At 31.9% G+C, this 26,954-nt stretch overlaps 33 non-coding genes across 33 annotated transcripts; all 33 read right to left on the bottom strand.

Moving 5' to 3' along the window:
* Positions 1–49: 49 nt before the first annotated feature.
* TRNAL-CAA (transfer RNA leucine (anticodon CAA)) lies at positions 50–158 on the bottom strand. Its single transcript has 2 exons — positions 121–158; positions 50–95 (listed from the first exon to the last, which is right to left on the bottom strand). It is a non-coding gene; the product is annotated as a tRNA-Leu (tRNA).
* A 749-nt stretch (positions 159–907) lies between these two features.
* On the bottom strand, positions 908–1,016 carry TRNAL-CAA (transfer RNA leucine (anticodon CAA)). Its single transcript has 2 exons — positions 979–1,016; positions 908–953 (listed from the first exon to the last, which is right to left on the bottom strand). It is a non-coding gene; the product is annotated as a tRNA-Leu (tRNA).
* Positions 1,017–1,766: 750 nt separating this feature from the next.
* TRNAL-CAA (transfer RNA leucine (anticodon CAA)) lies at positions 1,767–1,875 on the bottom strand. Its single transcript has 2 exons — positions 1,838–1,875; positions 1,767–1,812 (listed from the first exon to the last, which is right to left on the bottom strand). It is a non-coding gene; the product is annotated as a tRNA-Leu (tRNA).
* A 749-nt stretch (positions 1,876–2,624) lies between these two features.
* Positions 2,625–2,733, bottom strand: TRNAL-CAA (transfer RNA leucine (anticodon CAA)). The gene is made up of 2 exons: positions 2,696–2,733; positions 2,625–2,670 (listed from the first exon to the last, which is right to left on the bottom strand). It is a non-coding gene; the product is annotated as a tRNA-Leu (tRNA).
* Positions 2,734–3,482: 749 nt separating this feature from the next.
* TRNAL-CAA (transfer RNA leucine (anticodon CAA)) lies at positions 3,483–3,591 on the bottom strand. Its single transcript has 2 exons — positions 3,554–3,591; positions 3,483–3,528 (listed from the first exon to the last, which is right to left on the bottom strand). It is a non-coding gene; the product is annotated as a tRNA-Leu (tRNA).
* A 749-nt stretch (positions 3,592–4,340) lies between these two features.
* TRNAL-CAA (transfer RNA leucine (anticodon CAA)) lies at positions 4,341–4,449 on the bottom strand. The gene is made up of 2 exons: positions 4,412–4,449; positions 4,341–4,386 (listed from the first exon to the last, which is right to left on the bottom strand). It is a non-coding gene; the product is annotated as a tRNA-Leu (tRNA).
* Positions 4,450–5,257: 808 nt separating this feature from the next.
* Positions 5,258–5,366, bottom strand: TRNAL-CAA (transfer RNA leucine (anticodon CAA)). Its single transcript has 2 exons — positions 5,329–5,366; positions 5,258–5,303 (listed from the first exon to the last, which is right to left on the bottom strand). It is a non-coding gene; the product is annotated as a tRNA-Leu (tRNA).
* A 750-nt stretch (positions 5,367–6,116) lies between these two features.
* TRNAL-CAA (transfer RNA leucine (anticodon CAA)) lies at positions 6,117–6,225 on the bottom strand. The gene is made up of 2 exons: positions 6,188–6,225; positions 6,117–6,162 (listed from the first exon to the last, which is right to left on the bottom strand). It is a non-coding gene; the product is annotated as a tRNA-Leu (tRNA).
* Positions 6,226–6,680: 455 nt separating this feature from the next.
* On the bottom strand, positions 6,681–6,789 carry TRNAL-CAA (transfer RNA leucine (anticodon CAA)). Its single transcript has 2 exons — positions 6,752–6,789; positions 6,681–6,726 (listed from the first exon to the last, which is right to left on the bottom strand). It is a non-coding gene; the product is annotated as a tRNA-Leu (tRNA).
* Positions 6,790–7,244: 455 nt separating this feature from the next.
* Positions 7,245–7,353, bottom strand: TRNAL-CAA (transfer RNA leucine (anticodon CAA)). The gene is made up of 2 exons: positions 7,316–7,353; positions 7,245–7,290 (listed from the first exon to the last, which is right to left on the bottom strand). It is a non-coding gene; the product is annotated as a tRNA-Leu (tRNA).
* A 455-nt stretch (positions 7,354–7,808) lies between these two features.
* On the bottom strand, positions 7,809–7,917 carry TRNAL-CAA (transfer RNA leucine (anticodon CAA)). Its single transcript has 2 exons — positions 7,880–7,917; positions 7,809–7,854 (listed from the first exon to the last, which is right to left on the bottom strand). It is a non-coding gene; the product is annotated as a tRNA-Leu (tRNA).
* A 749-nt stretch (positions 7,918–8,666) lies between these two features.
* Positions 8,667–8,775, bottom strand: TRNAL-CAA (transfer RNA leucine (anticodon CAA)). Its single transcript has 2 exons — positions 8,738–8,775; positions 8,667–8,712 (listed from the first exon to the last, which is right to left on the bottom strand). It is a non-coding gene; the product is annotated as a tRNA-Leu (tRNA).
* Positions 8,776–9,230: 455 nt separating this feature from the next.
* TRNAL-CAA (transfer RNA leucine (anticodon CAA)) lies at positions 9,231–9,339 on the bottom strand. Its single transcript has 2 exons — positions 9,302–9,339; positions 9,231–9,276 (listed from the first exon to the last, which is right to left on the bottom strand). It is a non-coding gene; the product is annotated as a tRNA-Leu (tRNA).
* A 749-nt stretch (positions 9,340–10,088) lies between these two features.
* Positions 10,089–10,197, bottom strand: TRNAL-CAA (transfer RNA leucine (anticodon CAA)). Its single transcript has 2 exons — positions 10,160–10,197; positions 10,089–10,134 (listed from the first exon to the last, which is right to left on the bottom strand). It is a non-coding gene; the product is annotated as a tRNA-Leu (tRNA).
* Positions 10,198–10,947: 750 nt separating this feature from the next.
* TRNAL-CAA (transfer RNA leucine (anticodon CAA)) lies at positions 10,948–11,056 on the bottom strand. Its single transcript has 2 exons — positions 11,019–11,056; positions 10,948–10,993 (listed from the first exon to the last, which is right to left on the bottom strand). It is a non-coding gene; the product is annotated as a tRNA-Leu (tRNA).
* A 455-nt stretch (positions 11,057–11,511) lies between these two features.
* Positions 11,512–11,620, bottom strand: TRNAL-CAA (transfer RNA leucine (anticodon CAA)). The gene is made up of 2 exons: positions 11,583–11,620; positions 11,512–11,557 (listed from the first exon to the last, which is right to left on the bottom strand). It is a non-coding gene; the product is annotated as a tRNA-Leu (tRNA).
* A 455-nt stretch (positions 11,621–12,075) lies between these two features.
* TRNAL-CAA (transfer RNA leucine (anticodon CAA)) lies at positions 12,076–12,184 on the bottom strand. Its single transcript has 2 exons — positions 12,147–12,184; positions 12,076–12,121 (listed from the first exon to the last, which is right to left on the bottom strand). It is a non-coding gene; the product is annotated as a tRNA-Leu (tRNA).
* A 455-nt stretch (positions 12,185–12,639) lies between these two features.
* Positions 12,640–12,748, bottom strand: TRNAL-CAA (transfer RNA leucine (anticodon CAA)). Its single transcript has 2 exons — positions 12,711–12,748; positions 12,640–12,685 (listed from the first exon to the last, which is right to left on the bottom strand). It is a non-coding gene; the product is annotated as a tRNA-Leu (tRNA).
* A 749-nt stretch (positions 12,749–13,497) lies between these two features.
* On the bottom strand, positions 13,498–13,606 carry TRNAL-CAA (transfer RNA leucine (anticodon CAA)). Its single transcript has 2 exons — positions 13,569–13,606; positions 13,498–13,543 (listed from the first exon to the last, which is right to left on the bottom strand). It is a non-coding gene; the product is annotated as a tRNA-Leu (tRNA).
* Positions 13,607–14,061: 455 nt separating this feature from the next.
* Positions 14,062–14,170, bottom strand: TRNAL-CAA (transfer RNA leucine (anticodon CAA)). The gene is made up of 2 exons: positions 14,133–14,170; positions 14,062–14,107 (listed from the first exon to the last, which is right to left on the bottom strand). It is a non-coding gene; the product is annotated as a tRNA-Leu (tRNA).
* A 749-nt stretch (positions 14,171–14,919) lies between these two features.
* Positions 14,920–15,028, bottom strand: TRNAL-CAA (transfer RNA leucine (anticodon CAA)). Its single transcript has 2 exons — positions 14,991–15,028; positions 14,920–14,965 (listed from the first exon to the last, which is right to left on the bottom strand). It is a non-coding gene; the product is annotated as a tRNA-Leu (tRNA).
* A 455-nt stretch (positions 15,029–15,483) lies between these two features.
* On the bottom strand, positions 15,484–15,592 carry TRNAL-CAA (transfer RNA leucine (anticodon CAA)). Its single transcript has 2 exons — positions 15,555–15,592; positions 15,484–15,529 (listed from the first exon to the last, which is right to left on the bottom strand). It is a non-coding gene; the product is annotated as a tRNA-Leu (tRNA).
* Positions 15,593–16,341: 749 nt separating this feature from the next.
* On the bottom strand, positions 16,342–16,450 carry TRNAL-CAA (transfer RNA leucine (anticodon CAA)). Its single transcript has 2 exons — positions 16,413–16,450; positions 16,342–16,387 (listed from the first exon to the last, which is right to left on the bottom strand). It is a non-coding gene; the product is annotated as a tRNA-Leu (tRNA).
* Positions 16,451–17,672: 1,222 nt separating this feature from the next.
* TRNAL-CAA (transfer RNA leucine (anticodon CAA)) lies at positions 17,673–17,781 on the bottom strand. The gene is made up of 2 exons: positions 17,744–17,781; positions 17,673–17,718 (listed from the first exon to the last, which is right to left on the bottom strand). It is a non-coding gene; the product is annotated as a tRNA-Leu (tRNA).
* Positions 17,782–18,236: 455 nt separating this feature from the next.
* Positions 18,237–18,345, bottom strand: TRNAL-CAA (transfer RNA leucine (anticodon CAA)). Its single transcript has 2 exons — positions 18,308–18,345; positions 18,237–18,282 (listed from the first exon to the last, which is right to left on the bottom strand). It is a non-coding gene; the product is annotated as a tRNA-Leu (tRNA).
* Positions 18,346–19,094: 749 nt separating this feature from the next.
* On the bottom strand, positions 19,095–19,203 carry TRNAL-CAA (transfer RNA leucine (anticodon CAA)). Its single transcript has 2 exons — positions 19,166–19,203; positions 19,095–19,140 (listed from the first exon to the last, which is right to left on the bottom strand). It is a non-coding gene; the product is annotated as a tRNA-Leu (tRNA).
* A 455-nt stretch (positions 19,204–19,658) lies between these two features.
* TRNAL-CAA (transfer RNA leucine (anticodon CAA)) lies at positions 19,659–19,767 on the bottom strand. The gene is made up of 2 exons: positions 19,730–19,767; positions 19,659–19,704 (listed from the first exon to the last, which is right to left on the bottom strand). It is a non-coding gene; the product is annotated as a tRNA-Leu (tRNA).
* Positions 19,768–20,516: 749 nt separating this feature from the next.
* On the bottom strand, positions 20,517–20,625 carry TRNAL-CAA (transfer RNA leucine (anticodon CAA)). Its single transcript has 2 exons — positions 20,588–20,625; positions 20,517–20,562 (listed from the first exon to the last, which is right to left on the bottom strand). It is a non-coding gene; the product is annotated as a tRNA-Leu (tRNA).
* A 1,223-nt stretch (positions 20,626–21,848) lies between these two features.
* TRNAL-CAA (transfer RNA leucine (anticodon CAA)) lies at positions 21,849–21,957 on the bottom strand. Its single transcript has 2 exons — positions 21,920–21,957; positions 21,849–21,894 (listed from the first exon to the last, which is right to left on the bottom strand). It is a non-coding gene; the product is annotated as a tRNA-Leu (tRNA).
* Positions 21,958–22,707: 750 nt separating this feature from the next.
* On the bottom strand, positions 22,708–22,816 carry TRNAL-CAA (transfer RNA leucine (anticodon CAA)). Its single transcript has 2 exons — positions 22,779–22,816; positions 22,708–22,753 (listed from the first exon to the last, which is right to left on the bottom strand). It is a non-coding gene; the product is annotated as a tRNA-Leu (tRNA).
* A 749-nt stretch (positions 22,817–23,565) lies between these two features.
* TRNAL-CAA (transfer RNA leucine (anticodon CAA)) lies at positions 23,566–23,674 on the bottom strand. The gene is made up of 2 exons: positions 23,637–23,674; positions 23,566–23,611 (listed from the first exon to the last, which is right to left on the bottom strand). It is a non-coding gene; the product is annotated as a tRNA-Leu (tRNA).
* A 750-nt stretch (positions 23,675–24,424) lies between these two features.
* TRNAL-CAA (transfer RNA leucine (anticodon CAA)) lies at positions 24,425–24,533 on the bottom strand. Its single transcript has 2 exons — positions 24,496–24,533; positions 24,425–24,470 (listed from the first exon to the last, which is right to left on the bottom strand). It is a non-coding gene; the product is annotated as a tRNA-Leu (tRNA).
* Positions 24,534–26,140: 1,607 nt separating this feature from the next.
* TRNAL-CAA (transfer RNA leucine (anticodon CAA)) lies at positions 26,141–26,249 on the bottom strand. Its single transcript has 2 exons — positions 26,212–26,249; positions 26,141–26,186 (listed from the first exon to the last, which is right to left on the bottom strand). It is a non-coding gene; the product is annotated as a tRNA-Leu (tRNA).
* Between the last annotated feature and the right edge of the window lie 705 nt (positions 26,250–26,954).

Raw genomic sequence — 26,954 nt, forward strand, 5'->3', positions numbered from 1 at the left:
TTATCCACAAATTAATATTCTTTTCATACAAAGTACAAGAAAATAAAATTGTCAGAAGTGGGATTTGAACCCACGCCTCTTTACAGAGACCAGAACACCCATTTAGAGGAAGAATGCAATCTTGAGTCTGGCGCCTTAGACCGCTCAGCCATCCTGACAAGTACATATACTCTTTAAATTAAGTTGGCAATAAAAGATTATAATGTACAAAAAAAGGATTTTGGGGTATCTTTCAGCCAAATAATATGTACTGCTTGAAAAAAGTAACATAAAATCAAGAACTTGGATTTATACAGTATACTACTGCTAAAGGTGAGCCATCACAATTAATACTTAAGAAAAACTGCTCAGGTTATAATGATATCCTTTATAATAACTATACAAATTATTTACTAAAATCTCTTTCAGGAAAAAACAGATTTATGTGTCTAGCAAGTAATTTTTGTAAACTTTTAGATATAGAGTCTGAGAGCCTGAATCTACTTTCTATTCCAATTTATTCTTTGTTTTATGATTTGTTTACTGAATACTGAATGGATGTTTTGCAAATAATACATTTGTGAAAACCTTTTTTCTACATAGAACTAAACTTTAGAATTTTTTAAAAAGTCATTGTGTATTTATCACTTAGGAATAATGTCATTAATTCAACTCTATGGCAACAAGTGCAATATTGGTGTGTAGATGGGATATCATACAATTTCTCCCATTTTCAAACTATTCTGTTCCCTATATTTCTTTAAATAATTAGGCTGCACATTGTTAGAAATAAATGGTAACAAGATTCCAATGTCCAAGAGAAGGACTTTTAAAAGAGAATGGATGTCCTAAGGTCACTTGTTATTTTGCATGGTAGACTTATCCACAAATTAATATTCTTTTCATACAAAGTACAAGAAAATAAAATTGTCAGAAGTGGGATTTGAACCCACACCTCTTTACAGAGACCAGAACACCCATTTAGAGGAAGAATGCAATCTTGAGTCTGGCGCCTTAGACCGCTCGGCCATCCTGACAAGTACATATACTCTTTAAATTAAGTTGGCAATAAAAGATTATAATGTACAAAAAAAGGATTTTGGGGTATCTTTCAGCCAAATAATATGTACTGCTTGAAAAAAGTAACATAAAATCAAGAACTTGGATTTATACAGTATACTACCGCTAAAGGTGAGCCATCACAATTAATACTTAAGAAAAACTGCTCAGGTTATAATGATATCCTTTATAATAACTATACAAATTATTTACTAAAAATCTCTTTCAGGAAAAAACAGATTTATGTGTCTAGCAAGTAATTTTTGTAAACTTTTAGATATAGAGTCTGAGAGCCTGAATCTACTTTCTATTCCAATTTATTCTTTGTTTTATGATTTGTTTACTGAATACTGAAAGGATGTTTTGCAAATAATACATTTGTGAAAACCTTTTTTCTACATGGAACTAAACTTAAGAAATTTTTAACCAGTCATTGTGTATTTATCACTTAGGAATAATGTCATTAATTCAACTCTATGGCAACAAGTGCAATATTGGTGTGTAGATGGGATATCATACAATTTCTCCCATTTTCAAACTATTCTGTTCCCTATGTTTCTTTAAATAATTAGGCTGCACATTGTTAGAAATAAATGGTAACAAGATTCCAATGTCCAAGAGAAGGACTTTTAAAAGAGAATGGATGTCCTAAGGTCACTTGTTATTTTGCATGGTAGACTTATCCACAAATTAATATTCTTTTCATACAAAGTACAAGAAAATAAAATTGTCAGAAGTGGGATTTGAACCCACGCCTCTTTACAGAGACCAGAACACCCATTTAGAGGAAGAATGCAATCTTGAGTCTGGCACCTTAGACCGCTCAGCCATCCTGACAAGTACATATACTCTTTAAATTAAGTTGGCAATAAAAGATTATAATGTACAAAAAAAGGATTTTGGGGTATCTTTCAGCCAAATAATATGTACTGCTTGAAAAAAGTAACATAAAATCAAGAACTTGGATTTATACAGTATACTACCGCTAAAGGTGAGCCATCACAATTAATACTTAAGAAAAACTGCTCAGGTTATAATGATATCCTTTATAATAACTATACAAATTATTTACTAAAATCTCTTTCAGGAAAAAACAGATTTATGTGTCTAGCAAGTAATTTTTGTAAACTTTTAGATATAGAGTCTGAGAGCCTGAATCTACTTTCTATTCCAATTTATTCTTTGTTTTATGATTTGTTTACTGAATACTGAATGGAAGTTTTGCAAATAATACATTTGTGAAAACCTTTTTTCTACATAGAACTAAACTTTAGAATTTTTTAAAAAGTCATTGTGTATTTATCACTTAGGAATAATGTCATTAATTCAACTCTATGGCAACAAGTGCAATATTGGTGTGTAGATGGGATATCATACAATTTCTCCCATTTTCAAACTATTCTGTTCCCTATGTTTCTTTAAATAATTAGGCTGCACATTGTTAGAAATAAATGGTAACAAGATTCCAATGTCCAAGAGAAGGACTTTTAAAAGAGAATGGATGTCCTAAGGTCACTTGTTATTTTGCATGGTAGACTTATCCACAAATTAATATTCTTTTCATACAAAGTACAAGAAAATAAAATTGTCAGAAGTGGGATTTGAACCCACGCCTCTTTACAGAGACCAGAACACCCATTTAGAGGAAGAATGCAATCTTGAGTCTGGCGCCTTAGACCGCTCAGCCATCCTGACAAGTACATATACTCTTTAAATTAAGTTGGCAATAAAAGATTATAATGTACAAAAAAAGGATTTTGGGGTATCTTTCAGCCAAATAATATGTACTACTTGAAAAAAGTAACATAAAATCAAGAACTTGGATTTATACAGTATACTACCGCTAAAGGTGAGCCATCACAATTAATACTTAAGAAAAACTGCTCAGGTTATAATGATATCCTTTATAATAACTATACAAATTATTTACTAAAATCTCTTTCAGGAAAAAACAGATTTATGTGTCTAGCAAGTAATTTTTGTAAACTTTTAGATATAGAGTCTGAGAGCCTGAATCTACTTTCTATTCCAATTTATTCTTTGTTTTATGATTTGTTTACTGAATACTGAATGGATGTTTTGCAAATAATACATTTGTGAAAACCTTTTTTCTACATAGAACTAAACTTTAGAATTTTTTAAAAAGTCATTGTGTATTTATCACTTAGGAATAATGTCATTAATTCAACTCTATGGCAACAAGTGCAATATTGGTGTGTAGATGGGATATCATACAATTTCTCCCATTTTCAAACTATTCTGTTCCCTATGTTTCTTTAAATAATTAGGCTGCACATTGTTAGAAATAAATGGTAACAAGATTCCAATGTCCAAGAGAAGGACTTTTAAAAGAGAATGGATGTCCTAAGGTCACTTGTTATTTTGCATGGTAGACTTATCCACAAATTAATATTCTTTTCATACAAAGTACAAGAAAATAAAATTGTCAGAAGTGGGATTTGAACCCACACCTCTTTACAGAGACCAGAACACCCATTTAGAGGAAGAATGCAATCTTGAGTCTGGCGCCTTAGACCGCTCGGCCATCCTGACAAGTACATATACTCTTTAAATTAAGTTGGCAATAAAAGATTATAATGTACAAAAAAAGGATTTTGGGGTATCTTTCAGCCAAATAATATGTACTGCTTGAAAAAAGTAACATAAAATCAAGAACTTGGATTTATACAGTATACTACCGCTAAAGGTGAGCCATCACAATTAATACTTAAGAAAAACTGCTCAGGTTATAATGATATCCTTTATAATAACTATACAAATTATTTACTAAAATCTCTTTCAGGAAAAAACAGATTTATGTGTCTAGCAAGTAATTTTTGTAAACTTTTAGATATAGAGTCTGAGAGCCTGAATCTACTTTCTATTCCAATTTATTCTTTGTTTTATGATTTGTTTACTGAATACTGAAAGGATGTTTTGCAAATAATACATTTGTGAAAACCTTTTTTCTACATGGAACTAAACTTAAGAAATTTTTAACCAGTCATTGTGTATTTATCACTTAGGAATAATGTCATTAATTCAACTCTATGGCAACAAGTGCAATATTGGTGTGTAGATGGGATATCATACAATTTCTCCCATTTTCAAACTATTCTGTTCCCTATGTTTCTTTAAATAATTAGGCTGCACATTGTTAGAAATAAATGGTAACAAGATTCCAATGTCCAAGAGAAGGCGTTTTAAAAGAGAATGGATGTCCTAAGGTCACTTGTTATTTTGCATGGTAGACTTATCCACAAATTAATATTCTTTTCATACAAAGTACAAGAAAATAAAATTGTCAGAAGTGGGATTTGAACCCACGCCTCTTTACAGAGACCAGAACACCCATTTAGAGGAAGAATGCAATCTTGAGTCTGGCACCTTAGACCGCTCAGCCATCCTGACAAGTACATATACTCTTTAAATTAAGTTGGCAATAAAAGATTATAATGTACAAAAAAAGGATTTTGGGGTATCTTTCAGCCAAATAATATGTACTGCTTGAAAAAAGTAACATAAAATCAAGAACTTGGATTTATACAGTATACTACCGCTAAAGGTGAGCCATCACAATTAATACTTAAGAAAAACTGCTCAGGTTATAATGATATCCTTTATAATAACTATACAAATTATTTACTAAAATCTCTTTCAGGAAAAAACAGATTTATGTGTCTAGCAAGTAATTTTTGTAAACTTTTAGATATAGAGTCTGAGAGCCTGAATCTACTTTCTATTCCAATTTATTCTTTGTTTTATGATTTGTTTACTGAATACTGAATGGATGTTTTGCAAATAATACATTTGTGAAAACCTTTTTTCTACATAGAACTAAACTTTAGAATTTTTTAAAAAGTCATTGTGTATTTATCACTTAGGAATAATGTCATTAATTCAACTCTATGGCAACAAGTGCAATATTGGTGTGTAGATGGGATATCATACAATTTCTCCCATTTTCAAACTATTCTGTTCCCTATGTTTCTTTAAATAATTAGGCTGCACATTGTTAGAAATAAATGGTAACAAGATTCCAATGTCCAAGAGAAGGACTTTTAAAAGAGAATGGATGTCCTAAGGTCACTTGTTATTTTGCATGGTAGACTTATCCACAAATTAATATTCTTTTCATACAAAGTACAAGAAAATAAAATTGTCAGAAGTGGGATTTGAACCCACGCCTCTTTACAGACAAAGTACAAGAAAATAAAATTGTCAGAAGTGGGATTTGAACCCACACCTCTTTACAGAGACCAGAACACCCAATTAGAGGAAGAATGCAATCTTGAGTCTGGCGCCTTAGACCGCTCGGCCATCCTGACAAGTACAAATGCCCTTTAAATTAAGTTGCCAATAAAAGATTATAATGTACAAAAAAAGGATTTTGGGGTATCTTTCAGCCAAATAATATGTACTGCTAGAAAAAAGTAACATAAAATCAAGAACTTGGATTTATAGAGTATACTGCCGCTAAAGGTGAGCCATCACAATTAATACTTAAGAAAAACTGCTCAGGTTATAATGATATCCTTTATAATAACTATACAAATTATTTACTAAAATCTCTTTCAGGAAAAAAACAGATTTATGTGTCTAGCAAGTAATTTTTGTAAACTTTTAGATATACAGTCTGAGAGCCTGAATCTACTTTCTATTCCAATTTATTCTTTGTTTTATGATTTGTTTACTGAATACTGAAAGGATGTTTTGCAAATAATACATTTGTGAAAACCTTTTTTCTACATGGAACTAAACTTAAGAATTTTTTAACCAGTCATTGTGTATTTATCACTTAGGAATAATGTCATTAATTCAACTCTATGGCAACAAGTGCAATATTGGTGTGTAGATGGGATATCATACAATTTCTCCCATTTTCAAACTATTCTGTTCCCTATGTTTCTTTAAATAATTAGGCTGCACATTGTTAGAAATAAATGGTAACAAGATTCCAATGTCCAAGAGAAGGACTTTTAAAAGAGAATGGATGTCCTAAGGTCACTTGTTATTTTGCATGGTAGACTTATCCACAAATTAATATTCTTTTCATACAAAGTACAAGAAAATAAAATTGTCACAAGAGGGATTTGAACCCACGCCTCTTTACAGAGACCAGAACACCCATTTAGAGGAAGAATGCAATCTTGAGTCTGGCGCCTTAGACCGCTCGGCCATCCTGACAAGTACAAATACCCTTTGAATTAAGTTGCCAATAAAAGATTATAATGTACAAAAAAAGGATTTTGGGGTATCTTTCAGCCAAATAATATGTACTGCTTGAAAAAAGTAACATAAAATCAAGAACTTGGATTTATACAGTATACTACCGCTAAAGGTGAGCCATCACAATTAATACTTAGGAATAATGTCATTAATTCAACTCTATGGCAACAAGTGCAATATTGGTGTGTAGATGGGATATCATACAATTTCTCCCATTTTCAAACTATTCTGTTCCCTATGTTTCTTTAAATAATTAGGCTGCACATTGTTAGAAATAAATGGTAACAAGATTCCAATGTCCAAGAGAAGGACTTTTAAAAGAGAATGGATGTCCTAAGGTCACTTGTTATTTTGCATGGTAGACTTATCCACAAATTAATATTCTTTTCATACAAAGTACAAGAAAATAAAATTGTCAGAAGTGGGATTTGAACCCACGCCTCTTTACAGAGACCAGAACACCCATTTAGAGGAAGAATGCAATCTTGAGTCTGGCGCCTTAGACCGCTCTGCCATCCTGACAAGTACATATGCCTTTTGAATTAAGTTGCCAATAAAAGATTATAATGTACAAAAAAAGGATTTTGGGGTATCTTTCAGCCAAATAATATGTACTGCTTGAAAAAAGTAACATAAAATCAAGAACTTGGATTTATACAGTATACTACCGCTAAAGGTGAGCCATCACAATTAATACTTAGGAATAATGTCATTAATTCAACTCTATGGCAACAAGTGCAATATTGGTGTGTAGATGGGATATCATACAATTTCTCCCATTTTCAAACTATTCTGTTCCCTATGTTTCTTTAAATAATTAGGCTGCACATTGTTAGAAATAAATGGTAACAAGATTCCAATGTCCAAGAGAAGGACTTTTAAAAGAGAATGGATGTCCTAAGGTCACTTGTTATTTTGCATGGTAGACTTATCCACAAATTAATATTCTTTTCATACAAAGTACAAGAAAATAAAATTGTCGGAAGTGGGATTTGAACCCACGCCTCTTTACAGAGACCAGAACACCCATTTAGAGGAAGAATGCAATCTTGAGTCTGGCGCCTTAGACCGCTCTGCCATCCTGACAAGTACATATGCCTTTTGAATTAAGTTGCCAATAAAAGATTATAATGTACAAAAAAAGGATTTTGGGGTATCTTTCAGCCAAATAATATGTACTGCTTGAAAAAAGTAACATAAAATCAAGAACTTGGATTTATACAGTATACTACCGCTAAAGGTGAGCCATCACAATTAATACTTAGGAATAATGTCATTAATTCAACTCTATGGCAACAAGTGCAATATTGGTGTGTAGATGGGATATCATACAATTTCTCCCATTTTCAAACTATTCTGTTCCCTATGTTTCTTTAAATAATTAGGCTGCACATTGTTAGAAATAAATGGTAACAAGATTCCAATGTCCAAGAGAAGGACTTTTAAAAGAGAATGGATGTCCTAAGGTCACTTGTTATTTTGCATGGTAGACTTATCCACAAATGAATATTCTTTTCATACAAAGTACAAGAAAATAAAATTGTCAGAAGTGGGATTTGAACCCACGCCTCTTTACAGAGACCAGAAAACCCATTTAGAGGAAGAATGCAATCTTGAGTCTGGCGCCTTAGACCGCTCAGCCATCCTGACAAGTACATATACTCTTTAAATTAAGTTGGCAATAAAAGATTATAATGTACAAAAAAAGGATTTTGGGGTATCTTTCAGCCAAATAATATGTACTACTTGAAAAAAGTAACATAAAATCAAGAACTTGGATTTATACAGTATACTACCGCTAAAGGTGAGCCATCACAATTAATACTTAAGAAAAACTGCTCAGGTTATAATGATATCCTTTATAATAACTATACAAATTATTTACTAAAATCTCTTTCAGGAAAAAACAGATTTATGTGTCTAGTATGTAATTTTTGTAAACTTTTAGATATAGAGTCTGAGAGCCTGAATCTACTTTCTATTCCAATTTATTCTTTGTTTTATGATTTGTTTACTGAATACTGAAAGGATGTTTTGCAAATAATACATTTGTGAAAACCTTTTTTCTACATAGAACTAAACTTAAGAATTTTTTAAAAAGTTATTGTGTATTTATCACTTAGGAATAATGTCATTAATTCAACTCTATGGCAACAAGTGCAATATTGGTGTGTAGATGGGATATCATACAATTTCTCCCATTTTCAAACTATTCTGTTCCCTATGTTTCTTTAAATAATTAGGCTGCATATTGTTAAAAATAAATGGTAACAAGATTCCAATGTCCAAGAGAAGGACTTTTAAAAGAGAATGGATGTCCTAAGGTCACTTGTTATTTTGCATGGTAGACTTATCCACAAATTAATATTCTTTTCATACAAAGTACAAGAAAATAAAATTGTCAGCAGAGGGATTTGAACCCACGCCTCTTTACAGAGACCAGAACACCCATTTAGAGGAAGAATGCAATCTTGAGTCTGGCGCCTTAGACCACTCGGCCATCCTGACAAGTACAAATGCCCTTTGAATTAAGTTACCAATAAAAGATTATAATGTACAAAAAAAGGATTTTGGGGTATCTTTCAGCCAAATAATATGTACTGCTTGAAAAAAGTAACATAAAATCAAGAACTTGGATTTATACAGTATACTACCGCTAAAGGTGAGCCATCACAATTAATACTTAGGAATAATGTCATTAATTCAACTCTATGGCAACAAGTGCAATATTGGTGTGTAGATGGGATATCATACAATTTCTCCCATTTTCAAACTATTCTGTTCCCTATGTTTCTTTAAATAATTAGGCTGCACATTGTTAGAAATAAATGGTAACAAGATTCCAATGTCCAAGAGAAGGACTTTTAAAAGAGAATGGATGTCCTAAGGTCACTTGTTATTTTGCATGGTAGACTTATCCACAAATTAATATTCTTTTCATACAAAGTACAAGAAAATAAAATTGTCAGAAGTGGGATTTGAACCCACGCCTCTTTACAGAGACCAGAACACCCATTTAGAGGAAGAATGCAATCTTGAGTCTGGCGCCTTAGACCGCTCTGCCATCCTGACAAGTACATATGCCCTTTGAATTAAGTTGCCATTAAAAGATTATAATGTACAAAAAAAGGATTTTGGGGTATCTTTCAGCCAAATAATATGTACTGCTTGAAAAAAGTAACATAAAATCAAGAACTTGGATTTATACAGTAAACTACCGCTAAAGGTGAGCCATCACAATTAATACTTAAGAAAAACTGCTCAGGTTAAAATGATATCCTTTATAATAACTATACAAATTATTTACTAAAATCTCTTTCAGGAAAAAACAGATTTATGTGTCTAGCAAGTAATTTTTGTAAACTTTTAGATATAGAGTCTGAGAGCCTGAATCTACTTTCTATTCCAATTTATTCTTTGTTTTATGATTTGTTTACTGAATACTGAAAGGATGTTTTGCAAATAATACATTTGTGAAAACCTTTTTTCTACATGGAACTAAACTTAAGAAATTTTTAACCAGTCATTGTGTATTTATCACTTAGGAATAATGTCATTAATTCAACTCTATGGCAACAAGTGCAATATTGGTGTGTAGATGGGATATCATACAATTTCTCCCATTTTCAAACTATTCTGTTCCCTATGTTTCTTTAAATAATTAGGCTGCACATTGTTAGACATAAATGGTAACAAGATTCCAATGTCCAAGAGAAGGCGTTTTAAAAGAGAATGGATGTCCTAAGGTCACTTGTTATTTTGCATGGTAGACTTATCCACAAATTAATATTCTTTTCATACAAAGTACAAGAAAATAAAATTGTCAGAAGTGGGATTTGAACCCACGCCTCTTTACAGAGACCAGAACACCCAATTAGAGGAAGAATGCAATCTTGAGTCTGGCGCCTTAGACCGCTCGGCCATCCTGACAAGTACAAATGCCCTTTAAATTAAGTTGCCAATAAAAGATTATAATGTACAAAAAAAGGATTTTGGGGTATCTTTCAGCCAAATAATATGTACTGCTAGAAAAAAGTAACATAAAATCAAGAACTTGGATTTATAGAGTATACTGCCGCTAAAGGTGAGCCATCACAATTAATACTTAAGAAAAACTGCTCAGGTTATAATGATATCCTTTATAATAACTATACAAATTATTTACTAAAATCTCTTTCAGGAAAAAAACAGATTTATGTGTCTAGCAAGTAATTTTTGTAAACTTTTAGATATACAGTCTGAGAGCCTGAATCTACTTTCTATTCCAATTTATTCTTTGTTTTATGATTTGTTTACTGAATACTGAAAGGATGTTTTGCAAATAATACATTTGTGAAAACCTTTTTTCTACATGGAACTAAACTTAAGAATTTTTTAACCAGTCATTGTGTATTTATCACTTAGGAATAATGTCATTAATTCAACTCTATGGCAACAAGTGCAATATTGGTGTGTAGATGGGATATCATACAATTTCTCCCATTTTCAAACTATTCTGTTCCCTATGTTTCTTTAAATAATTAGGCTGCACATTGTTAGAAATAAATGGTAACAAGATTCCAATGTCCAAGAGAAGGACTTTTAAAAGAGAATGGATGTCCTAAGGTCACTTGTTATTTTGCATGGTAGACTTATCCACAAATTAATATTCTTTTCATACAAAGTACAAGAAAATAAAATTGTCACAAGAGGGATTTGAACCCACGCCTCTTTACAGAGACCAGAACACCCATTTAGAGGAAGAATGCAATCTTGAGTCTGGCGCCTTAGACCGCTCGGCCATCCTGACAAGTACAAATACCCTTTGAATTAAGTTGCCAATAAAAGATTATAATGTACAAAAAAAGGATTTTGGGGTATCTTTCAGCCAAATAATATGTACTGCTTGAAAAAAGTAACATAAAATCAAGAACTTGGATTTATACAGTATACTACCGCTAAAGGTGAGCCATCACAATTAATACTTAGGAATAATGTCATTAATTCAACTCTATGGCAACAAGTGCAATATTGGTGTGTAGATGGGATATCATACAATTTCTCCCATTTTCAAACTATTCTGTTCCCTATGTTTCTTTAAATAATTAGGCTGCACATTGTTAGAAATAAATGGTAACAAGATTCCAATGTCCAAGAGAAGGACTTTTAAAAGAGAATGGATGTCCTAAGGTCACTTGTTATTTTGCATGGTAGACTTATCCACAAATTAATATTCTTTTCATACAAAGTACAAGAAAATAAAATTGTCAGAAGTGGGATTTGAACCCACGCCTCTTTACAGAGACCAGAACACCCATTTAGAGGAAGAATGCAATCTTGAGTCTGGCGCCTTAGACCGCTCTGCCATCCTGACAAGTACATATGCCTTTTGAATTAAGTTGCCAATAAAAGATTATAATGTACAAAAAAAGGATTTTGGGGTATCTTTCAGCCAAATAATATGTACTGCTTGAAAAAAGTAACATAAAATCAAGAACTTGGATTTATACAGTATACTACCGCTAAAGGTGAGCCATCACAATTAATACTTAGGAATAATGTCATTAATTCAACTCTATGGCAACAAGTGCAATATTGGTGTGTAGATGGGATATCATACAATTTCTCCCATTTTCAAACTATTCTGTTCCCTATGTTTCTTTAAATAATTAGGCTGCACATTGTTAGAAATAAATGGTAACAAGATTCCAATGTCCAAGAGAAGGACTTTTAAAAGAGAATGGATGTCCTAAGGTCACTTGTTATTTTGCATGGTAGACTTATCCACAAATTAATATTCTTTTCATACAAAGTACAAGAAAATAAAATTGTCGGAAGTGGGATTTGAACCCACGCCTCTTTACAGAGACCAGAACACCCATTTAGAGGAAGAATGCAATCTTGAGTCTGGCGCCTTAGACCGCTCTGCCATCCTGACAAGTACATATGCCTTTTGAATTAAGTTGCCAATAAAAGATTATAATGTACAAAAAAAGGATTTTGGGGTATCTTTCAGCCAAATAATATGTACTGCTTGAAAAAAGTAACATAAAATCAAGAACTTGGATTTATACAGTATACTACCGCTAAAGGTGAGCCATCACAATTAATACTTAGGAATAATGTCATTAATTCAACTCTATGGCAACAAGTGCAATATTGGTGTGTAGATGGGATATCATACAATTTCTCCCATTTTCAAACTATTCTGTTCCCTATGTTTCTTTAAATAATTAGGCTGCACATTGTTAGAAATAAATGGTAACAAGATTCCAATGTCCAAGAGAAGGACTTTTAAAAGAGAATGGATGTCCTAAGGTCACTTGTTATTTTGCATGGTAGACTTATCCACAAATTAATATTCTTTTCATACAAAGTACAAGAAAATAAAATTGTCAGAAGTGGGATTTGAACCCACGCCTCTTTACAGAGACCAGAAAACCCATTTAGAGGAAGAATGCAATCTTGAGTCTGGCGCCTTAGACCGCTCAGCCATCCTGACAAGTACATATACTCTTTAAATTAAGTTGGCAATAAAAGATTATAATGTACAAAAAAAGGATTTTGGGGTATCTTTCAGCCAAATAATATGTACTACTTGAAAAAAGTAACATAAAATCAAGAACTTGGATTTATACAGTATACTACCGCTAAAGGTGAGCCATCACAATTAATACTTAAGAAAAACTGCTCAGGTTATAATGATATCCTTTATAATAACTATACAAATTATTTACTAAAATCTCTTTCAGGAAAAAACAGATTTATGTGTCTAGTATGTAATTTTTGTAAACTTTTAGATATAGAGTCTGAGAGCCTGAATCTACTTTCTATTCCAATTTATTCTTTGTTTTATGATTTGTTTACTGAATACTGAAAGGATGTTTTGCAAATAATACATTTGTGAAAACCTTTTTTCTACATAGAACTAAACTTAAGAATTTTTTAAAAAGTTATTGTGTATTTATCACTTAGGAATAATGTCATTAATTCAACTCTATGGCAACAAGTGCAATATTGGTGTGTAGATGGGATATCATACAATTTCTCCCATTTTCAAACTATTCTGTTCCCTATGTTTCTTTAAATAATTAGGCTGCATATTGTTAAAAATAAATGGTAACAAGATTCCAATGTCCAAGAGAAGGACTTTTAAAAGAGAATGGATGTCCTAAGGTCACTTGTTATTTTGCATGGTAGACTTATCCACAAATTAATATTCTTTTCATACAAAGTACAAGAAAATAAAATTGTCAGCAGAGGGATTTGAACCCACGCCTCTTTACAGAGACCAGAACACCCATTTAGAGGAAGAATGCAATCTTGAGTCTGGCGCCTTAGACCACTCGGCCATCCTGACAAGTACAAATGCCCTTTGAATTAAGTTACCAATAAAAGATTATAATGTACAAAAAAAGGATTTTGGGGTATCTTTCAGCCAAATAATATGTACTGCTTGAAAAAAGTAACATAAAATCAAGAACTTGGATTTATACAGTATACTACCGCTAAAGGTGAGCCATCACAATTAATACTTAGGAATAATGTCATTAATTCAACTCTATGGCAACAAGTGCAATATTGGTGTGTAGATGGGATATCATACAATTTCTCCCATTTTCAAACTATTCTGTTCCCTATGTTTCTTTAAATAATTAGGCTGCACATTGTTAGAAATAAATGGTAACAAGATTCCAATGTCCAAGAGAAGGACTTTTAAAAGAGAATGGATGTCCTAAGGTCACTTGTTATTTTGCATGGTAGACTTATCCACAAATTAATATTCTTTTCATACAAAGTACAAGAAAATAAAATTGTCAGAAGTGGGATTTGAACCCACGCCTCTTTACAGAGACCAGAACACCCATTTAGAGGAAGAATGCAATCTTGAGTCTGGCGCCTTAGACCGCTCTGCCATCCTGACAAGTACATATGCCCTTTGAATTAAGTTGCCATTAAAAGATTATAATGTACAAAAAAAGGATTTTGGGGTATCTTTCAGCCAAATAATATGTACTGCTTGAAAAAAGTAACATAAAATCAAGAACTTGGATTTATACAGTAAACTACCGCTAAAGGTGAGCCATCACAATTAATACTTAAGAAAAACTGCTCAGGTTAAAATGATATCCTTTATAATAACTATACAAATTATTTACTAAAATCTCTTTCAGGAAAAAACAGATTTATGTGTCTAGTATGTAATTTTTGTAAACTTTTAGATATAGAGTCTGAGAGCCTGAATCTACTTTCTATTCCAATTTATTCTTTGTTTTATGATTTGTTTACTGAATACTGAAAGGATGTTTTGCAAATAATACATTTGTGAAAACCTTTTTTCTACATAGAACTAAACTTAAGAATTTTTTAAAAAGTTATTGTGTATTTATCACTTAGGAATAATGTCATTAATTCAACTCTATGGCAACAAGTGCAATATTGGTGTGTAGATGGGATATCATACAATTTCTCCCATTTTCAAACTATTCTGTTCCCTATGTTTCTTTAAATAATTAGGCTGCATATTGTTAAAAATAAATGGTAACAAGATTCCAATGTCCAAGAGAAGGACTTTTAAAAGAGAATGGATGTCCTAAGGTCACTTGTTATTTTGCATGGTAGACTTATCCACAAATTAATATTCTTTTCATACAAAGTACAAGAAAATAAAATTGTCAGCAGAGGGATTTGAACCCACGCCTCTTTACAGAGACCAGAACACCCATTTAGAGGAAGAATGCAATCTTGAGTCTGGCGCCTTAGACCACTCGGCCATCCTGACAAGTACAAATGCCCTTTGAATTAAGTTACCAATAAAAGATTATAATGTACAAAAAAAGGATTTTGGGGTATCTTTCAGCCAAATAATATGTACTGCTTGAAAAAAGTAACATAAAATCAAGAACTTGGATTTATACAGTATACTACCGCTAAAGGTGAGCCATCACAATTAATACTTAGGAATAATGTCATTAATTCAACTCTATGGCAACAAGTGCAATATTGGTGTGTAGATGGGATATCATACAATTTCTCCCATTTTCAAACTATTCTGTTCCCTATGTTTCTTTAAATAATTAGGCTGCACATTGTTAGAAATAAATGGTAACAAGATTCCAATGTCCAAGAGAAGGACTTTTAAAAGAGAATGGATGTCCTAAGGTCACTTGTTATTTTGCATGGTAGACTTATCCACAAATTAATATTCTTTTCATACAAAGTACAAGAAAATAAAATTGTCAGAAGTGGGATTTGAACCCACGCCTCTTTACAGAGACCAGAACACCCATTTAGAGGAAGAATGCAATCTTGAGTCTGGCGCCTTAGACCGCTCTGCCATCCTGACAAGTACATATGCCCTTTGAATTAAGTTGCCATTAAAAGATTATAATGTACAAAAAAAGGATTTTGGGGTATCTTTCAGCCAAATAATATGTACTGCTTGAAAAAAGTAACATAAAATCAAGAACTTGGATTTATACAGTAAACTACCGCTAAAGGTGAGCCATCACAATTAATACTTAAGAAAAACTGCTCAGGTTAAAATGATATCCTTTATAATAACTATACAAATTATTTACTAAAATCTCTTTCAGGAAAAAACAGATTTATGTGTCTAGTATGTAATTTTTGTAAACTTTTAGATATAGAGTCTGAGAGCCTGAATCTACTTTCTATTCCAATTTATTCTTTGTTTTATGATTTGTTTACTGAATACTGAAAGGATGTTTTGCAAATAATACATTTGTGAAAACCTTTTTTCTACATAGAACTAAACTTAAGAATTTTTTAACCAGTCATTGTGTATTTATCACTTAGGAATAATGTCATTAATTCAACTCTATGGCAACAAGTGCAATATTGGTGTGTAGATGGGATATCATACAATTTCTCCCATTTTCAAACTATTCTGTTCCCTATGTTTCTTTAAATAATTAGGCTGCACATTGTTAGAAATAAATGGTAACAAGATTCCAATGTCCAAGAGAAGGACTTTTAAAAGAGAATGGATGTCCTAAGGTCACTTGTTATTTTGCATGGTAGACTAATCCACAAATTAATATTCTTTTCATACAAAGTACAAGAAAATAAATTTGTCAGAAGTGGGATTTGAACCCACGCCTCTTTACAGAGACCAGAACACCCATTTAGAGGAAGAATGAAATCTTGAGTCTGGCGCCTTAGACCGCTCGGCCATCCTGACAAGTACATATCCACCTTAAATTAAGTTGGCAATAAAAGATTATAATGTACAAAAAAAGGATTTTGGGGTATCTTTCAGCCAAATAATATGTACTGCTTGAAAAAAGTAACATAAAATCAAGAACTTGGATTTATACAGTAGATGGGATATCATACAATTTCTCCCATTTTCAAACTATTCTGTTCCCTATGTTTCTTTAAATAATTAGGCTGCACATTGTTAGAAATAAATGGTAACAAGATTCCAATGTCCAAGAGAAGGACTTTTAAAAGAGAATGGATGTCCTAAGGTCACTTGTTATTTTGCATGGTAGACTTAGCCACAAATTAATATTCTTTTCATACAAAGTACAAGAAAATAAAATTGTCATAAGAGGCATTTGAACCCACGCCTCTTTACAGAGAGCAGAACACCCATTTAGAGAAAGAATGCAATCTTGAGTCTGGCGCCTTAGACCGCTCGGCCATCCTGACAAGTACAAATGCCCTTTGAATTAAGTTGCCAATAAAAGATTATAATGTACAAAAAAAGGATTTTGGGGTATCTTTCAGCCAAATAATATGTACTGCTTGAAAAAAGTAACATAAAATCAAGAACTTGGATTTATACAGTATACTACCGCTAAAGGTGAGCCATCACAATTAATACTTAAGAAAAACTGCTCAGGTTATAATGATATCCTTTATAATAACTATACAAATTATTTACTAAAATCTCTTTCAGGAAAAAACAGATTTATGTGTCTAGCAAGTAATTTTTGTAAACTTTTAGATATAGAGTCTGAGAGCCTGAATCTACTTTCTATTCCAATTTATTCTTTGTTTTATGATTTGTTTACTGAATACTGAAAGGATGTTTTGCAAATAATACATTTGTGAAAACCTTTTTTCTACATGGAACTAAACTTAAGAATTTTTTAACCAGTCATTGTGTATTTATCACTTAGGAATAATGTCATTAATTCAACTCTATGGCAACAAGTGCAATATTGGTGTGTAGATGGGATATCATACAATTTCTCCCATTTTCAAACTATTCTGTTCCCTATGTTTCTTTAAATAATTAGGCTGCACATTGTTAGAAATAAATGGTAACAAGATTCCAATGTCCAAGAGAAGGACTTTTAAAAGAGAATGGATGTCCTAAGGTCACTTGTTATTTTGCATGGTAGACTTATCCACAAATTAATATTCTTTTCATACAAAGTACAAGAAAATAAAATTGTCGGAAGTGGGATTTGAACCCACGCCTCTTTACAGAGACCAGAACACCCATTTAGAGGAAAAATGCAATCTTGAGTCTGGCGCCTTAGACCGCTCTGCCATCCTGACAAGTACATATGCCTTTTGAATTAAGTTGCCAATAAAAGATTATAATGTACAAAAAAAGGATTTTGGGGTATCTTTCAGCCAAATAATATGTACTGCTTGAAAAAAGTAACATAAAATCAAGAACTTGGATTTATACAGTATACTACCGCTAAAGGTGAGCCATCACAATTAATACTTAGGAATAATGTCATTAATTCAACTCTATGGCAACAAGTGCAATATTGGTGTGTAGATGGGATATCATACAATTTCTCCCATTTTCAAACTATTCTGTTCCCTATGTTTCTTTAAATAATTAGGCTGCACATTGTTAGAAATAAATGGTAACAAGATTCCAATGTCCAAGAGAAGGACTTTTAAAAGAGAATGGATGTCCTAAGGTCACTTGTTATTTTGCATGGTAGACTTATCCACAAATTAATATTCTTTTCATACAAAGTACAAGAAAATAAAATTGTCAGAAGTGGGATTTGAACCCACGCCTCTTTACAGAGACCAGAACACCCATTTAGAGGAAGAATGCAATCTTGAGTCTGGCGCCTTAGACCGCTCTGCCATCCTGACAAGTACATATGCCCTTTGAATTAAGTTGCCAATAAAAGATTATAATGTACAAAAAAAGGATTTTGGGGTATCTTTCAGCCAAATAATATGTACTGCTTGAAAAAAGTAACATAAAATCAAGAACTTGGATTTATACAGTAAACTACCGCAAAAGGTGAGCCATCACAATTAATACTTAAGAAAAACTGCTCAGGTTATAATGATATCCTTTATAATAACTATACAAATTATTTACTAAAATCTCTTTCAGGAAAAAACAGATTTATGTGTCTAGTATGTAATTTTTGTAAACTTTTAGATATAGAGTCTGAGAGCCTGAATCTACTTTCTATTCCAATTTATTCTTTGTTTTATGATTTGTTTACTGAATACTGAAAGGATGTTTTGCAAATAATACATTTGTGAAAACCTTTTTTCTACATAGAACTAAACTTAAGAATTTTTTAAAAAGTCATTGTGTATTTATCACTTAGGAATAATGTCATTAATTCAACTCTACGGCAACAAGTGCAATATTGGTGTGTAGATGGGATATCATACAATTTCTCCCATTTTCAAACTATTCTGTTCCCTATGTTTCTTTAAATAATTAGGCTGCATATTGTTAAAAATAAATGGTAACAAGATTCCAATGTCCAAGAGAAGGACTTTTAAAAGAGAATGGATGTCCTAAGGTCACTTGTTATTTTGCATGGTAGACTTATCCACAAATTAATATTCTTTTCATACAAAGTACAAGAAAATAAAATTGTCAGCAGAGGGATTTGAACCCACGCCTCTTTACAGAGACCAGAACACCCATTTAGAGGAAGAATGCAATCTTGAGTCTGGCGCCTTAGACCACTCGGCCATCCTGACAAGTACAAATGCCCTTTGAATTAAGTTACCAATAAAAGATTATAATGTACAAAAAAAGGATTTTGGGGTATCTTTCAGCCAAATAATATGTACTGCTTGAAAAAAGTAACATAAAATCAAGAACTTGGATTTATACAGTATACTACCGCTAAAGGTGAGCCATCACAATTAATACTTAGGAATAATGTCATTAATTCAACTCTATGGCAACAAGTGCAATATTGGTGTGTAGATGGGATATCATACAATTTCTCCCATTTTCAAACTATTCTGTTCCCTATGTTTCTTTAAATAATTAGGCTGCACATTGTTAGAAATAAATGGTAACAAGATTCCAATGTCCAAGAGAAGGACTTTTAAAAGAGAATGGATGTCCTAAGGTCACTTGTTATTTTGCATGGTAGACTTATCCACAAATTAATATTCTTTTCATACAAAGTACAAGAAAATAAAATTGTCAGAAGTGGGATTTGAACCCACGCCTCTTTACAGAGACCAGAACACCCATTTAGAGGAAGAATGCAATCTTGAGTCTGGCGCCTTAGACCGCTCTGCCATCCTGACAAGTACATATGCCCTTTGAATTAAGTTGCCATTAAAAGATTATAATGTACAAAAAAAGGATTTTGGGGTATCTTTCAGCCAAATAATATGTACTGCTTGAAAAAAGTAACATAAAATCAAGAACTTGGATTTATACAGTAAACTACCGCTAAAGGTGAGCCATCACAATTAATACTTAAGAAAAACTGCTCAGGTTAAAATGATATCCTTTATAATAACTATACAAATTATTTACTAAAATCTCTTTCAGGAAAAAACAGATTTATGTGTCTAGTATGTAATTTTTGTAAACTTTTAGATATAGAGTCTGAGAGCCTGAATCTACTTTCTATTCCAATTTATTCTTTGTTTTATGATTTGTTTACTGAATACTGAAAGGATGTTTTGCAAATAATACATTTGTGAAAACCTTTTTTCTACATAGAACTAAACTTAAGAATTTTTTAACCAGTCATTGTGTATTTATCACTTAGGAATAATGTCATTAATTCAACTCTATGGCAACAAGTGCAATATTGGTGTGTAGATGGGATATCATACAATTTCTCCCATTTTCAAACTATTCTGTTCCCTATGTTTCTTTAAATAATTAGGCTGCACATTGTTAGAAATAAATGGTAACAAGATTCCAATGTCCAAGAGAAGGACTTTTAAAAGAGAATGGATGTCCTAAGGTCACTTGTTATTTTGCATGGTAGACTAATCCACAAATTAATATTCTTTTCATACAAAGTACAAGAAAATAAATTTGTCAGAAGTGGGATTTGAACCCACGCCTCTTTACAGAGACCAGAACACCCATTTAGAGGAAGAATGAAATCTTGAGTCTGGCGCCTTAGACCGCTCGGCCATCCTGACAAGTACATATCCACCTTAAATTAAGTTGGCAATAAAAGATTATAATGTACAAAAAAAGGATTTTGGGGTATCTTTCAGCCAAATAATATGTACTGCTTGAAAAAAGTAACATAAAATCAAGAACTTGGATTTATACAGTAGATGGGATATCATACAATTTCTCCCATTTTCAAACTATTCTGTTCCCTATGTTTCTTTAAATAATTAGGCTGCACATTGTTAGAAATAAATGGTAACAAGATTCCAATGTCCAAGAGAAGGACTTTTAAAAGAGAATGGATGTCCTAAGGTCACTTGTTATTTTGCATGGTAGACTTATCCACAAATTAATATTCTTTTCATACAAAGTACAAGAAAATAAAATAGTCAGAAGAGGGATTTGAACCCACACCTCTTTACAGAAACCAGAACACCCAATTAGAGGAAGAATGCAATCTTGAGTCTGGCACCTTAGACCGCTCGGCCATCCTGACAAGTACAAATGCCCTTTAAATTAAGTTGCCAATAAAAGATTATAATGTACAAAAAAAGGATTTTGGGGTATCTTTCAGCCAAATAATATGTACTGCTAGAAAAAAGTAACATAAAATCAAGAACTTGGATTTATAGAGTATACTGCCGCTAAAGGTGAGCCATCACAATTAATACTTAAGAAAAACTGTTCAGGTTATAATGATATCCTTTATAATAACTATACAAATTATTTACTAAAATCTCTTTCAGGAAAAAAACAGATTTATGTGTCTAGCAAGTAATTTTTGTAAACTTTTAGATATACAGTCTGAGAGCCTGAATCTACTTTCTATTCCAATTTATTCTTTGTTTTATGATTTGTTTACTGAATACTGAAAGGATGTTTTGCAAATAATACATTTGTGAAAACCTTTTTTCTACATGGAACTAAACTTAAGAATTTTTTAACCAGTCATTGTGTATTTATCACTTAGGAATAATGTCATTAATTCAACTCTATGGCAACAAGTGCAATATTGGTGTGTAGATGGGATATCATACAATTTCTCCCATTTTCAAACTATTCTGTTCCCTATGTTTCTTTAAATAATTAGGCTGCACATTGTTAGAAATAAATGGTAACAAGATTCCAATGTCCAAGAGAAGGACTTTTAAAAGAGAATGGATGTCCTAAGGTCACTTGTTATTTTGCATGGTAGACTTATCCACAAATTAATATTCTTTTCATACAAAGTACAAGAAAATAAAATTGTCAGAAGAGGGATTTGAACCCACGCCTCTTTACAGAGACCAGAACACCCATTTAGAGGAAGAATGCAATCTTGAGTCTGGCGCCTTAGACCGCTCGGCCATCCTGACAAGTACAAATGCCCTTTGAATTAAGTTGCCAATAAAAGATTATAATGTACAAAAAAAGGATTTTGGGGTATCTTTCAGCCAAATAATATGTACTGCTTGAAAAAAGTAACATAAAATCAAGAACTTGGATTTATACAGTATACTACCGCTAAAGGTGAGCCATCACAATTAATACTTAAGAAAAACTGCTCAGGTTATAATGATATCCTTTATAATAACTATACAAATTATTTACTAAAATCTCTTTCAGGAAAAAACAGATTTATGTGTCTAGCAAGTAATTTTTGTAAACTTTTAGATATAGAGTCTGAGAGCCTGAATCTACTTTCTATTCCAATTTATTCTTTGTTTTATGATTTGTTTACTGAATACTGAAAGGATGTTTTGCAAATAATACATTTGTGAAAACCTTTTTTCTACATGGAGCTAAATTTAAGAATTTTTTAACCAGTCATTGTGTATTTATCACTTAGGAATAATGTCATTAATTCAACTCTATGGCAACAAGTGCAATATTGGTGTGTAGATGGGATATCATACAATTTCTCCCATTTTCAAACTATTCTGTTCCCTATGTTTCTTTAAATAATTAGGCTGCACATTGTTAGAAATAAATGGTAACAAGATTCCAATGTCCAAGAGAAGGACTTTTAAAAGAGAATGGATGTCCTTAGGGAACTTGTTATTTTGCATGGTAGACTTATCCACAAATTAATATTCTTTTCATACAAAGTACAAGAAAAATAAATTTGTCAGAAGTGGGATTTGAACCCACACCCCTTTACAGAAACCAGAACACCCATTTAGAGGAAGAATGAAATCTTGAAACTGGCGCCTTAGACCGCTCGGCCATCCTGACAAGTACATATGCCCCCTAAATTAAGTTGGCAATAAAAGATTATAATGTACAAAAAAAGGATTTTGGGGTATCTTTCAGCCAAATAATATGTACTGCTTGAAAAAAGTAACATAAAATCAAGAACTCGGATTTATACAGTATACTATCGCTAAAGGTGAGCCATCACAATTAATACTTAAGAAAAACTGCTCAGGTTATAATGATATCCTTTATAATAACTATACAAATTATTTACTAAAATCTCTTTCAGGAAAAAACAGATTTATGTGTCTAGCAAGTAATTTTTGTAAACTTTTAGATATAGAGTCTGAGAGCCTGAATCTACTTTCTATTCCAATTTATTCTTTGTTTTATGATTTATTTACTGAATACTGAAAGGATGTTTTCCAAATAATACATTTGTGAAAACCTTTTTTCTACATAGAACTAAACTTAAGAATTTTTTAAAAAGTCATTGTGTATTTATCACTTAGGAATAATGTCATTAATTCAACTCTATGGCAACAAGTGCAATATTGGTGTGTAGATGGGATATCATACAATTTCTCCCATTTTCAAACTATTCTGTTCCCTATGTTTCTTTAAATAATTAGGCTGCACATTGTTATAAATAAATGGTTACAAGATTCCAATGTCCAAGAGAAGGACTTTTAAAAGAGAATGGATGTCCTAAGGTCACTTGTTATTTTGCATGGTAGACTTATCCACAAATTAATATTCTTTTCATACAAAGTACAAGTAAATAAAATTGTCAGAAGTGGGATTTGAACCCACACCTCTTTACAGAGACCAGAACACCCATTTTGAGGAAGAATGCAATCTTGAGTCTGGCGCCTTAGACCACACGGCCATCCTGACAAGTACATATGCCCTTTAAATTAAGTTGCCAATAAAAGATTATAATGTACAAAAAAAAAGGTTTTGGGGTATCTTTCAGCCAAATAATATGTACTGCTTTAAAAAAGTAACATAAAATCAAGAACTTGGATTTATACAGTATACTACCGCTAAAGGTGAGCCATCACAATTAATACTTAAGAAAAACTGCTCAGGTTATAATGATATCCTTTATAATAACTATACAAATTATTTACTAAAATCTCTTTCAGGAAAAAACAGATTTATGTGTCTAGCAAGTAATTTTTGTAAACTTTTAGATATAGAGTCTGAGAGCCTGAATCTACTTTCTATTCCAATTTATTCTTTGTTTTATGACTTATTTACTAAATACTGAAAGGATGTTTTGCAAATAATACATTTGTGAAAACCTTTTTTCTACATGGAACTAAACTTAAGAATTTTTTAACCAGTCATTGTGTATTTATCACTTAGGAATAATGTCATTAATTCAACTCTATGGCAACAAGTGCAATATTGGTGTGTAGATGGGATATCATACAATTTCTCCCATTTTCAAACTATTCTGTTCCCTATGTTTCTTTAAATAATTAGGCTGCACATTGTTAGAAATAAATGGTAACAAGATTCCAATGTCCAAGAGAAGGACTTTTAAAAGAGAATGGATGTCCTAAGGTCACTTGTTATTTTGCATGGTAGACTTATCCACAAATTAATATTCTTTTCATACAAAGTACAAGAAAATAAATTTGTCAGAAGTGGGATTTGAACCCACACCTCTTTACAGAGACCAGAACACCCATTTAGAGGAAGAATGCAATCTTGAGTCTGGCGCCTTAGACCGGTCGGCCATCCTGACAAGTACATATGCACTTTAAATTAAGTTGCCAATAAAAGATTATAATGTACAAAAAAAGGATTTTGGGGTATCTTTCAGCCAAATAATATGTACTGCTTGAAAAAAGTAACATAAAATCAAGAACTTGGATTTATAGAGTATACTACCGCTAAAGGTGAGCCATCACAATTAATACTTAAGAAAAACTGCTCAGGTTATAATGATATCCTTTATAATGACGATACAAATTATTTACTAAAATCTCTTTCAGGAAAAAAAAGATCTATGTGTCTAGCAAGTAATTTTTGTAAACTTTTAGATATAGAGTCTGAGAGCCTGAATCTACTTTCTATTCCAATTTATTCTTTGTTTTATGATTTGTTTACTGAATACTGAAAGGATGTTTTGCAAATAATACATTTGTGAAAACCTTTTTTCTACATAGAACTAAACTTAAGAATTTTTTAAAAAGTCATTGTGTATTTATCACTTGGGAGTAATGTCATTAATTCAACTCTATGGCAACATGTGCAATATTGGTGTGTAGATGGGATATCATACAATTTCTCCCATTTTCAAACTATTCTGTTCCCTATGTTTCTTTAAATAATTAGGCTGCACATTGTTAGAAATAAATGGTAACAAGATTCCAATGTCCAAGAGAAGGACTTTTAAAAGAGAATGGATGCCCTAAGGTCACTTGTTATTTTGCATGGTAGACTTATCCACAAATTAATATTCTTTTCATACAAAGTACAAGAAAATAAAATTGTCAGAAGTGGGATTTGAACCCACACCTCTTTACAGAAACCAGAACACCCATTTAGAGGAAGAATGCAATCTTGAGTCTTGCGCCTTAGACCGCTCGGCCATCCTGACAAGTTCATATGCCCTTTAAATCACGTTGCCAATAAAAGATTATAATGTACAAAAAAAGGATTTTGGGGTATCTTTCAGCCAAATAATATGTACTGCTTGAAAAAAGTAACATAAAATCAAGAACTTGGATTTATAGAGTATACTACCGCTAAAGGTGAGCCATCACAATTAATACTTAAGAAAAACTGCTCAGGTTATAATGATATCCTTTATAATAACTATACAAATTATTTACTAAAATCTCTTTCAGGAAAAAACAAATTTATGTGTCTAGCAAGTAATTTTTGTAAACTTTTAGATATAGAGTCTGAGAGCCTGAATCTACTTTCTATTCCAATTTATTCTTTGTTTTATGACTTGTTTACTGAATACTGAAAGGATGTTTTGCAAATAATACATTTGTGAAAACCTTTTTTCTACATGGAACTAAACTTAAGAATTTTTTAACCAGTCATTGTGTATTTATCACTTAGGAATAATGTCATTAATTCAACTCTATGGCAACAAGTGCAATATTGGTGTGTAGATGGGATATCATACAATTTCTCCCATTTTCAAACTATTCTGTTCCCTATGTTTCTTTAAATAATTAGGCTGCACATTGTTAGAAATAAATGGTAACAAGATTCCAATGTCCAAGAGAAGGACTTTTAAAAGAGAATGGATGTCCTAAGGTCACTTGTTATTTTGCATGGTAGACTTATCCACAAATTAATATTCTTTTCATACAAAGTACAAGAAAATAAAATTGTCAGAAGTGGGATTTGAACCCACGCCTCTTTACAGAGACCAGAACGCCCATTTAGAGGAAGAATGCAATCTTGAGTCTGGCGCCTTAGACCGCTCTGCCATCCTGACAAGTACATATGCACTTTAAATCACGTTGCCAATAAAAGATTATAATGTACAAAAAAAGGATTTTGGGGTATCTTTCAGCCAAATAATATGTACTGCTTGAAAAAAGTAACATAAAATCAAGAACTTGGATTTATAGAGTATACTACCGCTAAAGGTGAGCCATCACAATTAATACTTAAGAAAAACTGCTCAGGTTATAATGATATCCTTTATAATAACGATACAAATTATTTACTAAAATCTCTTTCAGGAAAAAACAGATTTATGTGTCTAGCAAGTAATTTTTGTAAACTTTTAGATATAGAGTCTGAGAGCCTGAATCTACTTTCTATTCCAATTTATTCTTTGTTTTATGATTTGTTTACTGAATACTGAAAGGATGTTTTGCAAATAATACATTTGTGAAAACCTTTTTTCTACATGGAACTAAACTTAAGAATTTTTTAACCAGTCATTGTGTATTTATCACTTAGGAATAATGTCATTAATTCAACTCTATGGCAACAAGTGCAATATTGGTGTGTAGATGGGATATCATACAATTTCTCCCATTTTCAAACTATTCTGTTCCCTATGTTTCTTTAAATAATTAGGCTGCACATTGTTAGAAATAAATGGTAACAAGATTCCAATGTCCAAGAGAAGTACTTTTAAAAGAGAATGGATGTCCTAAGGTCACTTGTTATTTTGCATGGTAGACTTATC

This window comes from Pseudophryne corroboree, chromosome 8 (assembly GCF_028390025.1).
Source record: "Pseudophryne corroboree isolate aPseCor3 chromosome 8, aPseCor3.hap2, whole genome shotgun sequence".
Lineage (NCBI taxonomy): Eukaryota > Metazoa > Chordata > Amphibia > Anura > Myobatrachidae > Pseudophryne > Pseudophryne corroboree.